At 28.9% G+C, this 13,173-nt stretch overlaps 1 long non-coding RNA gene across 2 annotated transcripts; it reads left to right on the top strand.

Moving 5' to 3' along the window:
- Positions 1-54: 54 nt before the first annotated feature.
- On the top strand, positions 55-1,136 carry LOC114189041. Of its 2 annotated transcripts, XR_003605547.1 has the most exons (3): positions 59-213; positions 290-492; positions 809-1,136. It is a non-coding gene; the product is annotated as an uncharacterized LOC114189041 (long non-coding RNA). The 2 variants fall into 2 exon arrangements; XR_003605546.1 differs by having other exon boundaries at positions 55-492.
- The last annotated feature ends 12,037 nt before the right edge of the window (positions 1,137-13,173 follow it).

The following is a 13,173-nucleotide window of genomic DNA, read 5'->3' as shown; positions in this document are numbered from 1 at the left end:
AAGTATTTCTTAATGCTAAGTTAAAAATAAAGATCTATTTTACATTAACTTTGCTAGTGTGATTCCCACCTACCACACAAAAAATATCATCACACTAAGGCACAACTTTGATACTTCCTATTGGTACTTATCAACTTGCAACAAATCATGAAGCTTCTTTTTCATCATTATTATCCAGGCAAAGTTCAACAGAAAACCAAAGATAGAAAGGAGGTTTATTAAACAGTACTCATATTACCTTATTTGATTCATATTGTTTGGCAATCTGAGCAAGTTCCTCGTTGTTCAGGTACTCTTCTTTCTTCTTTGCAAGTACTTTGTCGACGATTCTCTGGTTTACTCCGACCAACCGCTTATCCACCGTGATTCTGTATCCCACTACAAAAGGAATTGGAGGAAAGGAAACAAAAGAAGTGATTGATCAGTAAAATTTGCTCAAAAGGGTTACAACGTTCTTCATCCTGAGCTACTAAAACACTACATTAGATCCTGGTATTTTTTTTTTTTTCACTTTCTTCATATTACAGTTTAACTATTCTTTTTTAAGGGCATGAATAACTAGAACTTCTGAAAACAAGTAATCTGTTAAAAACTTCAAATCTGTTAAAGAATACGTACTGGGAGTATAAACCTCATGCAGGATTGCAACTACGGTCACCATATCTTCAGGCTCAAGTGATAAGGCCTTTGTAATCCAATAAAAAACTCTTAAATTAAGTACTTTAGATGCATCCTGTATCACCACCACATTCTTTGCTGTTGTGGCCATGAATTATGTTTGCTCAATCTCTTTGCAACTGAACTTTAGGTGGTGAAAAGGTGTTCAAGTGAATAGAAACACAAAAGGAGCCACAAAATTGACATAACTTGCTACCAATGCCAGTGAGAAATTACGTCGAACACAACAACTCCGTTAGGAGTTACAGATAGAAGCAGAACTTAGCAGATCTTTGATTGAAGATGAATCCATGGATGGTTAGTTATAAGGGACATGGTGGAGACAAAATGTACATACAAATTGAGAAGTAGCATTTCGAGTTAATATCGGGTATTGTAAGTAAATGTCCCTCTTTAATGTCACGAATTCACAGCTAAAACTATGTTTTGGCAAAATCTAAGCTCATTGTACTAGAAAACCCATTGTCACTTTTTCTGGTTGTACTCAGACACATGACAAAATTATGACTAAGTTGATGAAAAAAACAAAGAAAATTTCCTTGTTGAGACACAAAATTACTAAGCCGGCCTAAGGTTTGAAGCACTTATATTCCATTCCGACTTCAACCATGCACTATGCGTGATCCATCAAAAGCCTAGATAGTAAGCCATGGATTCTATGTATGTATTTTGTGCATTTGTGTATGGAACTCACAATGTTCTTTTCGAAACATATAAAGCCTTGAGAAGTAAAACCAAATTGCCATTGTAATATTTTAATCCATGCAAAAAATATTGAACTTAGGCAAAAGTGAAATTGTGTCTTTACCTGTGTTTTTAGCTATGATCCTTATCGTTGGTTCCTTCTGGGTATGGCTAAAATCTATGGGGAGTTATGTTCTAGAATTAATATAATTACATTTTTTTTATTACTGTAATTTGCTTAGTCCTTGACTCTGCTAAATATGTTTTGGTTATTCATAATTTTAAAATAAATTAATGAACATTCTTATTTTAATGTTTTAAAATATATTAAAAAAATTTAAATTACTAACAACATTTCAAAAAACAAATAAAACACAAAAAACGAATCAAAATATTAGTGAACCATGAATTAAAATTTTGTTTTTTTTCCCTTACCTTCATTATAAATTGGCGGACCTTAGAGGGGGCCATGGCCCCCCAACTCCCAAGAATTTTTAATTTTTTTAAAAAATATTTAAATATATATATATATATATATATTTAAATTGATTTTTATTTTTTTTATAAAATATAATATTTAATATTAATAAATAATAAAATAAAAATTAAACATAATAAAAGATAATAAAATTTATTGAGATTTTTTTTTCTCTCATTTTAAGTTTCGTATCCATCTATTATTTTTACATCCTTTCTTTTGTTTTTCGTTTTCAAAAAGAGATAGAAAGTTAGACATAAATTCATGTTCTCACTCTCAATTCTCATATGTTCTCTTTTAAGATGAAAAAAGTAATTCTCTCATTTCTTTTGATAGAAAAATATTAGTTTGATATTTAATTTTTTTTTAATCTTCTGAGTTTTTGTATATTTATTTTTTATGAATATAAAAAGAAAAGTTATGTATTATATGTTTTTTCATAACTATTTCTTAAATGTGACTTAACTATCATATTTGTTTTTCTAGTTATTATGTCTCTCAATTTTTGATTAGATTTTGATAAACTATTTTTTAGTCTTAATTTTTTTTGAATAGGTATATTGATGAAAAATAAAATAATAGATTTATTTTTTTAAAGTGATAAAAGGAATATACCTTTCAAGATGAAAACAATAGGAATCCACCTCTTCACCTATTTTCAAGTATGTTAGGAATTCAATTGTTGAATTAGAGAACCATTTCTTAAGATTCAAAGAATTAGAAGGGGAAGTTTCATATTAGTTCTTTTAAATGATAGGTGGAATGTTTCATATTAATCCTTTATAACTTATTATAAGAAAACGTTCTCAAATATTATAATATATAGGGGAATAGATGAAGTTAGAAAACTTATTTAAAATGAGTTTCATATCAAATATAATTTCAAAACTATAATTTTTTTAAAGAAAAACATACAAGGATTTCAATACTAAATTATATATACTTTTGTTATTGCTAATAATAATTAAATATATAAAATTTGAATATATTATTTTGGCTCTTTCAAACTCTTTTATCAAGATCCGCCAATATGCATCTCCACAGTAACAACAACAAAATTTGAATACTCTCTTTCGCTGTACCACGTGGTTGTCATCGCCACTACTACAAGACATTGATATCACTGTGTCTTATATGTTTTTGAAGGTTTTTTTCAGAAAAATTATTTTGAAAATTTTATTCTACAATATATAATATATCTTGTATATTTTGAAAAGTTTGTTTCAGAAAGCTTGTTGTATGGCATAGATTTTGAAAATCATATTTCAGAAATATTATTTTAGAAAGCTCATTCTTGAATACATCTTATATATTTCAAAAATCTTGTTCTAGGAGTTTTATTCCAGAAATTCTATTATGAAAATTTTGTTCCAAAAATTTTAAAAAACTTGTCCAAGAAGATTTATGAAACAGATACTTTGAAAGTTACCATTATAAGAAAGTAGAATGATTATTCTAAAAAGTCTGAGGGTGCAGATTGTAATAGAGAAAGTATGAGAAGAAAAGACCCATATATGTGATCTTTTAACTTTTTGTGCTTTTCTTTGCAAGGGGTATAGAGATTCAGATTTGCCAATTGCTTCCTGCACCCATCAAATTTCAACATACACCCCATCAATTATGTAAAATTTATGCTTCGGAATGATATTTTACTCTTTCGAAAATAGAAATTCAGACAAATATTTCCCACCTTCTCCACCTATTCTGGATTACATGTTTAGAAAACTTATTTTAGATTCTGATTTCGAGAAACTTTACCTTCACCATTTCACCCACTAGATACCTCTGCTAGTTTATTATAACGACATGGTTTCGCTATTACAATTTTAATAAATAATTTAATGTGTTTAAACGACAGTGTTTTGGTCATCGCTTTTATTAATGTTACAAAAAGCCCTCTAATAAAAGTAACAGTGGCGCGATAGTGTTTTGGTGCTCTCTTTCTTTTATGAAAACCCTCTCATGAATGTAATAGTGGTTTTGAAGCCATTATTTCTTGTCTTCAAAGTTTAAAAAGTAATTTCTTTTAACAATGTTCTTTTTCTTTATACTTTATACAGTTATTTTGATTTTTTCTTTCAATACATTTAAATGTATAAACATATATTATTGTCTCATTCATGATTTTTTTTTTGAAAATATTCATGTTTGTATATTTTATGATCGATGTAATAAATGATTTCAGTTTGATTCATATTTTGTTTATAGGAGTAATTCATGGATACAAGTTTGAGTCCTTTGGGTTAATTATGGTGGTAGTAAAGGTTGTGAAGTTAAAAAACACTATCCTAGCAAGAGTAAAAAATATGAGTCTATTATTTCTTACATATATGTTTGTTGTAAGGAAGGTTTGCGAATAACAGATAAAAGAGACTTTAAGACCAATAACCCTCGACTTGAAACAAGAACAAGATGTACAACAAGAATGAAAGTTAAAAGAGTCAATGAAAGCTATAAAATAGTTGATTTTATTGATGATCATAATCATCCACTTCATCCACCAAAAGCAGTTCATCTATTAGTTTTCAACGAAAAATAACAAATTGTTAAGAATATGAACTTGAAATGGCAAAACATGCAGGGATTCAACATAAGGCATCATTTGATTTGATGAGTAAAATATGTAGGAGGTAGAGAGAATTTTTGCTATACACGAAAAGATGGAAAAAACTATCTGAATTCAAAGAGGAAAAAGAGATATGGCATATGGTGAAATTGGAAACTTGTTACAATATTTCCAACAACAACTAATAGATAATCCTTCATTTTTTTATGCCTACCAAATGGATATGGAACAACAAATAACAAACATATTTTGGGTTGATGCAAGAATGTTACATGACTATCACTGTTTTGGAGATGTCATTTCATTGGATACAACATATTGTACAAATAGAGATTATAGACCCTTTGCAATTTTCTCGGGATTTAATCATTATAGAAGAGGAGTGATATTTGGGAAAACCTTATTGTATAATGAGACCATTGAGTCCTTCAAATGGTTATTTCAAACATTTTTGTAGGCACACAATCAAAAAATTCCACAAACTATTTTTACTGATCAAGATCAAGCCATGAAAAGAGCATTAGAGGACATTATGCTTGCGACAAAGCATGGTTTATGCACATGACATATAATGAGGAGTGTATTAAAGCATCTTGGAAATTTAATAAAGAATGAGTCACATTTCTTTCGAGATTTCAAGAAGTGTGTGTATGATTATGAAGAAGAAATAGATTTTGAAAACTCATGGAGAGATTTATTGGTGAAATACAATGTTGAAGAAAACACAATTGAATTCAGTATATTAGAAAAAAGAGAAATGGGAAACATGTTATATGAAGAATGCTTTTACGCTTGGCATGAGGAGCACACAACTAAGTGAAAGCATGAATTCATATATAAAGAGTTGCACTAGACCTAATTTGAATATCAATCAATTTTTTAAAAAACTTGAATGGATTGTTCAAGAAAAAAGATATAATGAGTTACAACATGATTATGAGATGCTGTAAAAGATACCAAGAATGATAGTACAAAGTTCACTCTTATTTCGACAACTTTCACATGTGTACACTCCTCCTATGTTCAACTTGTTCCAATGAGAATGAAATCTAGTAACTGCAACAAACATAATTGAAAGGAAAGAAACAAATGCATGTTGTCAGTATATCATAACAATGGTGGATGAAAAAGGAGAATGGAACATTTCACATGAGTTATACTTAGAGAATGAAGAGTGGACAATTACTTGTAGTTATAGAAAATTTGAGCAATGGGGAATATTTTGTTGTCATTCATTAAGAATATTCTTTTGTAAGGATATCAAGCCTCTCCCAGAAAAAGATATATTGAAGAGGTGCACAAGACATGCACGAAGCAATACAATGATTGATCATGGTGGAAAGCCAATTAGTGTTGATCCTAGATTGGAAAACTCAAAACAGTATAGGCAACTATGTTCAAGACTTTTAATATTAGATCATGATGTATCAAATGATTCAGAAGCATGCACTATGGTTTATGAAGGGGTGTTAGAACTTGAGAAGAAAGTGGTTGTGATTCGATTGAATAATCAATCACATGGTACTCATGGTATCACTATTGAGGCAACACAACATGTGGTTGAATCTTCAACATCCAAAGATATTGGCTTTAAGAAGAAAGACAATCAAAAACAAAAGAAGTGTAGATGTTTGAAGAGTTGGGTTGATGAATTAAAACAAAATAAAAGAAAAGTGAAACCTTCAAAACTTCAATCAAGTCAACATTTAATGGGGTCATCAACTTCAGACCCATTGGAGTCATATTAAGTACCTTCTTTGTCTCAACTATGTCAAATAAGCTTCACTAGCATGCTTATGGTATGTACATTTATTTAGAATTTAACAATAACTTATGACAATAAGTAGCATGTTTATTATAGTTACTCACATTCATCTTATTTTATTATTTGTTTATGATGGTTGCAATATTGCATCAAATCAATCATTAAAATTTAGTTAGGCCATTTTAGATGTTGCATCATTCCAAAATTTCAATGAAGCTTTATTAGAGATTGAAGGAGCTCATGATTAGTTGTTTGTAAAATATGACTAAGTTAATGTTTTTTTAGTTATGAAATTTGATATGTTTGCCTATTCAACTTTGTAGCATCTATTGTATGAATGAGAATGAAAAAGAAGTGTTTCCATCAACAACTTTGTAGCATCTATATAAGAAGAAACTTTGCCTCAAAACATAAACTAGATACTACAACAGGAAGCTATGCTTCAAAAAGATAAATTAGATATTACAATAGTAGTTGTGTTTCAAAATCCATTCTTCTAAGCTTCAAGGTAGCACATGTCTTCTGAAGGTGGAGGATATGCAATTGCTATTTTGAACTCTTTTCAGTAACTGAATTCATATGTTCCTCAAGAGCTTGAACGTTTGCTTTGAATCTGATGATCATTGTCGCACTGTCATAATGGAGCTGTTGAGCTTGGTATAACAATAATGCCAATCAGAGATGGCCTTTTCTGTTTCCCTTGTTAGAAAGGAACATGCCTAGTTGCAGCATTTGAAAGGAGCCTTTGCGAATAGTGGATCTAAGTACTTAATTCCCAAGCAAATTGGAGATTGTTGCTTTCTTTCGTAATTACGACAAAAGTTTTTGCCAGAGATATCTGATCATTGAGTTGTCTCGTGACTGAGTTAGAGTTTAACATCTCTTCAGTAATATTAAGGCCTACCATAATCTTATCATGCTTCTTTGTACAACAGGATTCAAAGCTACTAGCTACAAAAGGATAACAAGAACCTAATCAACATCTATTCTACCCAAATGTAATAATATTATATTATAATAATATCATAATATGCCTCCCCCCTTGAGAGTCGTTGAAAATCAATCTAGCAACAATACTAAAGGATTTACAGTTATCCTAAAATTTAGAAGTTCAAAATGCATCTTAAAATTGTGACGATTGTTTATTTCTTTGTGCATAGTTTTAGAAGATTCAAAGCAGTATACTAACTCAATTAAAGTTATTCCATGAACAAAAATAGGCTATTCAAAACAATATAGGGACGCCCAATCGGAAACACCTCCATTTGCGTGTACAACAACGTCGTGGATGTTTGTCGGAAAGGGAAACTAATTAGACAGGGAACAAACCTTGCATAGCGCTAACAACGATGATGACACCGGCTTGACTATCCGATGGTGCTACCTGTTGCATCGCAGAGGCCTTAGTGGCGAAGACAAGACACAATAGTTAGTCTATGAAGATGAAGAAGCCTTGTGAGTGAATGGCTGGTGGCCCTAAATCCATTCTGAGAACCCACTATTGTTCAACTTCATGGTTATGAAAATCATCCTTTTGCTTTGTTTTCTCAGTTCATTACAAGAAGAGTTTCCCCAAATAACAATTAACCTAAAACATAATAAATTTTATAATTTAAACACAATTGTTTCGATTAAAGTTAATATATATTATTAAATTAAGAAAACACTAAAGTGATAAGAACACACTATCACTTAAATACATTAAATATATTTATTTAAGTCGTAACAGTAGAGAAACCGAACTACTATGTATCACAAAAAACACTTTCCACACTTCAGGATACTTGTCACGGATTGTCTCAATTTTTCAAATCACTAACACTTTATGAGTAGTTCCACCAAACACATAGAAAACTAGCATAAAACAACCAAGGGTAAAATGGGAATTCCAAAAAATGACGAGGTTTAGATAGAAATTGATGAGAATTCAGATTGGTTCTCTAACTTGTTTGACCCAAGAACATTGGAAACGATGAGTTTGTTTTAAAGTATGTATCTATAATTTATGATAATCTATAAACTATAATACAGGGAAGACTAAAAAATCTATAATACATACAATGGAATCTATAGAACCATCACAAAATTCAAAATTTTAATCATCAGTCAAACAGAAAAACAAAACACATAAATTTAACTAAAAGTGGAAATTTTGACATACTCATATTTTGTGACACGTAGCATCCTGAACCAATATGGTGTTCACTTTACAATGCAGCATTTGGCAATGTTTCCCTTCTTATACTTGTCATTTACTTTTCAAAAGATGGTTAGAGAAGATGCTTGAAGTAAAAAGCAAGGAGCAGAAGACATGTAAAGTTCTTATGCCACTATCTATTTATAATACAATTGACAGGATCACAAAAAAACAAGTTTCTACACGTGGCATCTTCTAAGCAATCTTTCATTTCAAAATTCAATTTTTTTTACCTCTTTAAGTATTTTTTACATGTATCTTTTCCTCAGCTTGCCACGTATGCATCTTCACTTTCTATCTCTCTACCGTATCAAACCCTTCCATCTCTTTCTCACTTTCTACCTCTCACTTTTTTTCTAAAAGTCTATTCACTTTCCATCTCTCAAACCCTACCATCTCTTTCTCACTCTCCACCTCTTTACCGCCTCAAACCTTACCATTCACTTTTCATCTCTCAAACCCTACCATCTCTTTCTCACTCTCCACCTTTCTGCTGCCTCAAACCCTACCATTTCTTTATCATTTCTTCTTCTCTCACCATTGGCTTATTCGACCACTACTTGGTAAGGTTATGTTTTTTTTGTGTGTAGATGATTATTTTTATGTAATTTCCAACTTCGTTTTTGTTTATTTTTGAGTTCTTCGACCACTACTTCGTAAGTTTTTGATTTTTTTGTGTAGATGATTATTTTTATGTATTTTCCAACTTCGTTTTTGTTTATTTTTTGGTTACTCTAAGCCTACTTGGTCAAGTTTTGTTTTTTTTTTTTTTGTATTTCTTTTTGTAGATTTTTTTTTGGGTTATGCCTTCACTAACAAAGAAGACTGGAGAAGTCTTCAAGTCCAAAGATCAGGTTTTGGTTATGCCTCCACCGTTTACTGCTTTTATGTTTTTTTTGTTCTTGATTTACGTTGTTCGTTTTTGGTGCCGGGATGCCTTCACCAAACATCACGCTATCAACTAGAGTGACGAAGAGCTATCAAAGAGCTTTGATGTCCAAAATCAACACTGAAAAAGATAAATATCTTTAAAAGGTTTGATTTTTAAAAAGTTTAACGTTCAAAACAGAAAGATGAAGATAACTTCTCTGTATTTTCAAAAGGTTTAATTTTTATTATTCTCTGTCTTCTCCTTCCTCTCTTCTCTCTTTCATTTTCTTTTCCTTTTTTTATTGCATAATATGTCTTTGTTTTTTTTTTTGAATATTTTCATTTTCATTTAATTCATTGTGATTTGTTCCAGATATATGTGACTTTTTTTAGGACATCTTAGGATACATGTGATTTTTAATTTTAGAACATCTTAACTTTACTTTTGTTTTTGAGATTCAGAAAATTTTCAGGAAGGAGAAAATCAAAGAGCCCTTGAAGTCCAAAATCAACACTGGAAAAGATAAATATCTTTAAAAGGTTTGATTCTTAAAAAGTTTAATGTTTAAAACAGAAAGATGAAGATCACTTCTCTATTTTTTCAAAAGGTTTAATTTTTATTATTCTCGTGTGTTTTTTTTGTACGTGAATGTTTCTTTTATCTTATTATAATGAAATGAAAAAGATAAGAAGAAAGTAGGTTGTAGGAAGAAAAGGCCTTCTCCACTTTAGATTTTGTTTGGTTGTTGATGAAAGGTTAATGGAATGAGGTAAAACCAAATTATTATTACAGTAATCCTCTTTTTTTTTTCTCATTTCTTTTGTTAGTTTCACTTGAATTCAATGATTTTAATGTATTGTTGGCTTTGTGTAGTGCAGGTATAAAAAAACAAATATGAATTGAATTGAGGTGCAAGAAATCTTTGAAAAAAAGTAGGAGCCAAAGGTCTCTGTTAATCAGAAGCATTTTAAAAGGTTTGATTTTTATCATTGATTACTTTCTTCTGTAAAGCTTCTACCACTTTATTACCTTCAATAGTTTCAGAATGCATCCTACCATTCCAAATGTTCACGGTTACACCTTTTAAGCCAAGTCAACATTTTATTAAAAATCTTTTTTTAATCTCTTCATGCATTTGCAAAGTTTGCATTTAGTAGCATTTGTTGCAATTCTTTATTGGTCTCATTTCTAACACTGCTATTTTGATTTCTTTTTTCTCTTCCTTTTTTACTGTCTTCAATTGGTTTTGCTGAGGAAATCTCTCGGTATCACCTTGATTTGTAACCTAAGGTCTTTATTTTCCCTTTTCAAGTTTTATTTTGGTTTTTCATTTCTGATTTCTAATCTTTAGAATCTCTATTTTCATATGGTTGTTTTTTGGTTTTTGGCATGCATTTGTTCTATAATTTGACTATATTGTTTTCTATTCTTTATGGCAGTGGTTGATTTTGTTATGCCTATGTTTGGCTTCACATTTTATGTGATTTTGTTATCTTTTCATTTTATCTGCATAACATTCATACCTATAGAATCTCTATTTTCATATGGTTGTTTTTTGGTTTTTGGCATACATTTGTTGTATAATTTGAGTACATTGTTTTCTATTCTTTATGGCAGAGGTTGATTTTGTTATGCCTATGTTTGGCTTCCCATTTTATGTGATTTTATTGTCTTTTCATTTTATCTGCATAACATTCATACCTATGTTGCCAACTACACCAATGCCATTCAAATTACAAATATTTTGCCTGTTATTCTTCCTTTAACATATTTAATGTGGTTTTAGTTTTAATGTTATTAAGTTTTACAAATATGAATGATATTGATTGATGAAATACAATAATAAAAGGGAACATATTAGGTAACAACAATATTTCATTTTATGTTACTTATAATTTATTTGGTGGTGTTGGTTTATTTGATGTTTTTGTGGTGGAAGTTGTTAAGTTTAATGGACTTCATATAAGTTTACTATTAGCAAAACAAAGAGGAGAAATCAACTTTCTCAAGAAAGCCTATGAGTTATTTATTCTTTGTGATGTTGAGGTTTAACAAGAAATAAATAAAATCTCTATTATTTTTTGTTGAAATGTTAATATCAACTTTCCTACTTTGCATTGATGTATTAATCCAAAATATTTTTCAACTTTGAGGAGGAGTGATGTACATTATTGATGTACTAATACAAATAAAACAACAGATATAGTTGTTATTTTATTAACAACATACCCATTCTAAAATTGCAAAAATGTTAGGTACAAAAATTGTAATTAATCCATTTAATTTGAAATTTACATCATACAAAGATAAGTAATGTATGGAATTTTAATATTTTTCGAAATAAGATTCACATTGTCAATAATACGAAAAAAGTTGAAATTGAAAATATATGGTAACAAAATTTTAATTTGAAATCGCAAAATACTATAAAAATGTATTAAAATGTGGTAATTTAAATTTGAAATTCAAGATGATTATATATATATATATATATATATATATATATATATATATATATATATATATATATATCAAAATTAAAGCTTTTTCGATGACAATAAATATATACAATAAGTTAAGTTATTATACAAAGATTTCATTTGTCATAATGAATAAAAAAGACGTGTTGGAAGGACATAGTTTTTTCATTACTTTGCTTATAGTTATGGTTGTGAACTCCGATGATAAAAGATTCTTGAAAGATGGAAAAGTTTCTTCATCTTTGAAGAGGTAATTGTTGGAACTAACACCGAAAAGTATCTTGTAGTAATTTTAGAAGACCTCTTACAATAGTGTTAAGAAATTGAAAAATTGTTTTTTTTCTTTTTTTTGGCAACACCATTTGAATGCATAATATAAACAAAAAATATAAAACATCAAATTTCTGAAAATTTTATCTACAACCAATATAATTATGAATACTATTATAATTTTAGTCAACATTTATAATTGTCTAAACCTTTTTTCTCCTATTATTAATTTTATTAAATATTTAATATTTAACTAAGCTTAATAAAATTATTAATTAGTATTATTAATACCATGAATTAATAATATTATTTATTGTTAATATCATTCTTTATTATTGATAATTAACAATAAATATTGCTACTATTAATAATATTATTATCTTTTTTAATATTATTATTTAAATAAAAACTTATTTAATTATATTTTGTTAAAACTTTTACTACTACTTTTTAAATAGGTTAAATTCAGTACTTTCATACGAAATTGAAATTTGTTTCTCTCTCAAAGTTCATATAAATTTTTTCCAAAACCTACTACCTACACACCAATATATTTCCCATATATTTCTTGCTGTTTCTAATTGAATTCAACCGACTATAACGAGGCAATGATGTTTTCTGCAATTACATCGTATATGAGTGAAGAGTTATGTCCTGGATAGTTGACTTGGTATTTGTGTGAATGAGCCATGTGTCAATAAATTTATATTGCTCATAAGCTTTTTCATTTGTGGCCTGAAGTTATTCATTAGATATTGATCACATATAGTAAGATCTTAAATATATAATTCATATTCTTAAAGTTTAAACTTTTATCCAATTAATTTAATTAAAATGAGATACAAATTGAAAACTTTATTTGGATTTTAAAGGATTCAAAACCGTGTTCATTATGAGTAGTTTATTCAAACAGATTTATTTATGTTCATTTCGATTTACATTATTTTTATGCAAAGTATTTATTTGGTTTGGGAATTAACATTTTATTTTTCAATTTTTACCTTTGAATGAGATGTCGATGAAATTTTATAAAGTTAAATAATATCAAATAAATAAATAACAATGAAATACTAATTATTATGATTATTCTAATACAAATTGATAGAGGGTGGAAGGACTTTGTTTTTAAGAACATATTGGTCGAAGGTGACCAGTATTTTCTGAAGTAGACATGACAATATGTT

The sequence above is a fragment of the Vigna unguiculata genome, chromosome 6 (genome assembly GCF_004118075.2).
Source record: "Vigna unguiculata cultivar IT97K-499-35 chromosome 6, ASM411807v1, whole genome shotgun sequence".
In the NCBI taxonomy this organism is placed as follows: Eukaryota; Viridiplantae; Streptophyta; class Magnoliopsida; order Fabales; family Fabaceae; genus Vigna; species Vigna unguiculata.
Note: the sequence above shows the minus strand (reverse complement) of the source record. Positions and strands in the feature narration are given on the sequence as shown.